General features: G+C 37.7%; 1 long non-coding RNA gene across 1 annotated transcript in view; it reads right to left on the bottom strand.

The window, feature by feature from the left end:
- The window catches only part of LOC107723040 (uncharacterized), a 74,396-nt gene that overhangs the window by 52,557 nt on the left and 16,338 nt on the right, over nt 1-5,501 (bottom strand). The window lies entirely within an intron of this gene.

Below are 5,501 nucleotides of genomic sequence, written 5' to 3'. Positions count from 1 at the left end.
AAAAAACCCGCCATAAAGTCTCGATATATGTTTTTTTCAAAGTTAAACTTGTATTAATTTTGCATGGCTTTCTAAACATGTGGCTCTTTTGTGCGAGACGTGAGTGCAACGGTGATAGATGTCCCTCTAGAAAATGTGCGAAATATGCATTCTGTGTGAACGGCTTGGTTTCAGTTTTGACGTAAACAACATCTCCACATTGTTCTCTTTTTCCGCAATATTTTTAATGAACAACACAGCAGCGCCACATCTAGTGGCTTCAACTGGACAGGATAACAAATACATTATAACGCAACGACACTTACATCGTCATCGCATCTCGTGCGCCACTGATAAGGCTGCAACGTTTTTGCATTCGATTGTGGATTTCTATTTTAAATTCGACGAATATTCGAAATTCAAATTTTTTTTGAACAGCCCTACGTTAACAGTAGAAAAACTGGAATAAAGGCAGAAACTGATGTGAAAAGGGTTTTAGGAATACTCCACCTACAAAGCATATAAACCTTTATTTCATTCATGCACACCGACTTGATTAACTGAGTAATGACTAGGGTTGCAAAAAGGTGGAAAATTTCCAGTAAATTCCGGAAACATTCCAGAAATTTTGGAAACTTTCCCGGATTTTTTTTGGAATATTCCAGGGATTTTTGGAAAGTTTCCGGAAATTTTCCACCCCTTTGCAACCCAGGGCTCGCAAAATTTCAAAATCCCTGGTAGCCTGCAGCATTTTGTCCAATCAATAATGAAAGGATGCCTTTTCATTTATAATTTGTCCTAAATCTCATTTTGTTCAATCATTACATCCCTACTACTTAAGTGATTCAGAGTAGTGAATGCTCTTCTTTTCATGTTAATACAGGTTCTTTGATTAAAGTTTACACTGCAAGGCAGTTCTCTTCACAGAGCACACATGTGCAAATACCCAAAAAACAGCAGCAGCTGTCCGTCAGTACTGATGTGAGTCGATACTCTGCTCTACTGACACTGCAGAAAGACGGGTATTGTTACATTTTAGTACTAAAGTACTAGTATATTTGACATTCTTAAGACCAACAGCTTGTGTGTCAGTACACTTGATGTCAGTAAGAGTTCATTTGTTGTAATAGCCAGGCTCCCATATGTAAATAAAGCCAAACATCACTCCTGTCTGCTTAGATAGGCACACTTCAGAGGAAAACATTAATAGACACACCAATAAAGCACAATCTCTATCTTCTCTGGACAGTTTCTACGCACATGAAGGAGATCAGACAGCCAAACAGAGAAACTGAATGTCGTGATGATGAGTTCAGGAAGCTCAAACACAGACTCGTGGTCTGAAAGTGACCACAGACACATATTGTGTCCAGCTGAGGTGAGAGGAAGACAGAGAGAGAGAGGGACGTCCCATGGACAGAGGGCCTCCAACATAAACACACAGGAGCCAGTGCTGCGGTTATGAACATGAACGAGTCTGTGCCAACACTACAGATACACACAAACACATTACCATGCAATGTACTGACAGTTCCCATGATTGTAGATCAAAAACTGAAAATAACACTGATACGAATTTGTTTCTGTCGCTCAAACAGTAGCATTTTAACCCTTGGACAATGCATCCCATGTTAATAGGGCTGTCAAAATGGCTGAAAAACTAAATTCGAATTTTGTACTTAAATATGATCAGTATTCAAATTTAAAATGCGTAATTTCAGTTAGGGGGAAAAAAAGCTTTTGGTTTCTCTCCCAAATCCCTGGTAGCCCTTCGGGCAGGCATTCTTCAGATTTTGGTAGCCCAAAAATGAATTTAACTAGCCCGAATAAAAGATATTGTATTTTTTCTTCAAATTACAAGTCAAGAGAGTAGGGGTGCAATGGATCACAAATCTCACGGTTCGGATTATATTACATTATCATATCACATTTTGAGTCACAGATCGGATCATTTTTCAGATGAGCAAAAAAAATATGGTTCTTTCTTATTTAAGTAACACTTATTATTTAAAGAACTATTTACTACTTCGATACCACAGCAAAAACTAGTAGCATATAGGGATGTAACGATTCACTCAACTGTTGACTGATTTCACAATACAATTTTCTTGTAACAAAATTAGATTGAAGACAGATTTTAAAAAAAGGTGTCCTTTTGTTATTTCTTAGACCAAAAGGCTGCACATTACTTGGACAAAAATAACCTCAATACAAATACAGTTCTCCGATAAACAAGACAAAAACACAAAGGAACAACCAGATACACATTTGTTCACAGATGTAACATGGATTCGGCCAGTGTTTGTTCAAGTGGCGGGAATAAATGAACCAAGGTTTGAACAAATGATGCTTCTGACTGTTAAGTATATCTGTTGTACTTGTATCAATAATTGTCTTGAACTGTATTACTGTGTCCTGTGGTTATTTGTAATGAACCTCATGAATGACCAATTTGTGAAATGTTAGCAGTTAGAATATATGACAAAACATGTACACTTATACACTAGACATAATCCACACGATAACCCTACATATATAATCGCACACAACCCTTTTTATGCCTTTCCAGCATCATAGAAATCCATGTAAATGTATCTCCGTGACACACAGAAAAAAAGTAACTATATGCCTGAAATGCAATTTTTATGCAATTTGGAATAAAAAAATATATATAAGCCAAAATTACTTAAAATTAATATTTTAATAGCCGTACAACTTTTTTTCTTTTTCTTAAGTTGGACAATAATATGGACCTTGATTGGAAAATGTTGTGCATTTAAATAATGGTCAATAATGAATATGTTAGTGATCACTGATTAATGAGTTGAACACAAGCATTTCAGAAAAACAACATGCATGTTTACATGCAGGAAATGCTTGCACTTTCTCATTCTGTGCACGTGTTTATGAATGAAGGCCCTGCACACGTCATGAAGTGTTTGTTAGAATACAGCCAAAACTGAGAACGTTTGCTTGGAAACTCAAGAGAGTTTGACCCTGATTTACAGTCTCTCATCTGACCCTCTTCTGCTGAGCAATACGAGAGATACGCTGATGGCTTTATGGTTGCGCAAATATCCAGTCGTCTCAAAGTGCCGCTTTTTGCGGCTTCGCTTTTATGTCGAGGCCAAATGTGTCATTTTATGATAGCTAGACTAGACCACTGGGAATTTACCGTCTACAATATTAAACCAGGTTTGGAGCGGTAGATGTAAGACAAATGACACAAACACGACAGCTTGTTTTCAGAGCTAAAACCGTTGTACCGTGATGTCAGTGCTGTATGAAATTGACCCAATCATTACGTGCACAAGTAACGATACTCTGAATGGAGATTAACTCGAGTGAAAGTTAAAGGGATAGTTCACACAAAAATCACTCACCCGAGTCATTCCAAACCCATGAAGACCTTGGATAATCTTCTAGATCTTTATATGAAACCTGAGAGATTTCTGTCCAGGTAACCAAAATTTTGACGATCCAAAATGGTCATAAAAGCATTGTAAACCAAATACACATGAATCGAGTGGTTTAATCCCGAGTCTTGTGAAGGGACTAGATCTTCCAGTCTTTTATTCACATACAAACAACAACACACACTTGGTAACAGAAGCTCATGCATATGAGCACTTACAAGCTTTCATGTTTAGAACATGTGATTCGCTCTATGTATGTGTTTACTTGTGAATAAAATCCTTAACTGGACATATATGGATTTGTTTTATGACGCCTTTATAACTTTTTTTTTTGGTTCTTTTATGTTTTGGTTACCTGGACTTTCAATGGAGAGACAGAAACCTGAAGTAGGCCATGAGGAAATAAAGTTACATCATAAAGTCATTGATGTTAAATGTACCTCAAGAGCATCAAAAGTACAAATAGGCCTAAATATCCTGCTACAGGGACCCAACAGTGCACAACACAAAGGACATGGAAGAAAAAAATAGTCGCTTTGGTACCGAAATTGGTACCGAGAACCGTGGATTTTCACTGGTATTGGTACCGAATACTGAAATTTTGGTACCGTGACAACACTACTGCAGAGTATTTTCTCTTTAAAGCTGCAGTGTATCAAAAACACGGTTTGAAATGGCCTCTGTTTTCTGCCGTCACAAACATTAACCAATCCAGTCAACCTCCAGGGCGGGGCTTTTCATCCACCGCTCATAGGCTTCTATTAACAGCGTGTTTTTGCAGTGTTGACCAATGCAGCCAATCACAGACAGATCTGTTGATTTCTTGAACGCAACAGCCAATCAGAAGTGTTTCAGTAAGAATCCACTCACCGCTCAAATCACTGGAGTCTTGTTCAGTGCTGTTATACAAGCTCGCGGATCCTCTCATTATAACGAACAAAGTGCAGATGCAGTTTAGAGCTTCATTGATTATAACCGAGCTTTGTGAGACCCGACGAACTAAGACGAGTGACAGCTTTTCAGTGATTATAACGGGAGCATGCTTTGTGTGCTTTCTAGGCTTAATCCATTCAGAATTAAATAAATCCACTCACAGATTAACCACTCACAGATAACCATTTACCCAATGCGGGCATGGTGTAGCATTTACTACTTCAGTTAACGGAGTGGAAGTGGAGCAGGTCTGAGCTGGAGTGATTGAGTGGAGGCGGGGCTAATTAGCATATTCATTGTCTGTGCATTCTTAAAGAGGTAAGAGCGTAGAGTTACATTCAAGCCATTTTAAGACAGAGACATTATTTTCATGGGAAAAAAAAAAAAAGTTTAAATATGTCATTTTGATTATCAAAGATGGGTTTTAATTAGGGCTGGGTGATATGGCCAAAAAATGATCACGATAAAATATTTCACGTCAGTCGATATCGATAATTATCATGATACACTTCAAATCTTTATTTCTTTCACGTTTAAAGGCAGATTTTTGCTCCCAATGGAAAGTTGTAGAAACCAGACAATTAATTGTGGTTTTAAACTATAGCCTACTGTATGGTGAGAACATCACAAACACGGTTCACGGTTCTAATTTTCCAGTCATTTTTTGCGAATATGATCTTTCAGAACTCCAGAGCGCAAATGCAGATACTATCTAATCTAGTCACTATTGATTTGTGTCTATATTTGGTTTCATCTAGTGGTGACTAGAGGGTTAATTCATCTTTAGATTCTCTTCTTTAAAGCCAGTGTTTCTCAAATGACAAACAACTCATATTCATATTCAATCAAACAAATTCACACATCAGCCTCAGAGCAATCAGACTCGCTTATCTTATGTTTTTCCCAAAATGTCTCATTTTAAATGAACTGGGAACCATTGCAGGTTTTTGAGACTGAATTCAGTGTTTTGGTACTGAATAAATATCTACATTTATAAGCAGTTATTTTAGTAAGTCATTCGGTTCTTGAATGTTTCATTCAAGTAATTTTTCTGAGGACTGGAGCCCTGGCTGTGTGAGGGCTGGGTCAGATTGTGCCTGTGTGTGTGTGTGTGTGTGTGAGTGTGAGAGTGTGTGTGTGTGTGTGTGTGTGTGTACGAACGTGTGTGTGTGT

The sequence above is a fragment of the Sinocyclocheilus rhinocerous genome, unplaced genomic scaffold (assembly GCF_001515625.1).
Source record: "Sinocyclocheilus rhinocerous isolate Xijiao unplaced genomic scaffold, SAMN03320098_v1.1 scaffold2259, whole genome shotgun sequence".
Lineage (NCBI taxonomy): Eukaryota > Metazoa > Chordata > Actinopteri > Cypriniformes > Cyprinidae > Sinocyclocheilus > Sinocyclocheilus rhinocerous.
The sequence above is the reverse complement of the archived record's forward strand: the minus strand, read 5'-3'. Positions and strand labels throughout refer to the sequence as shown.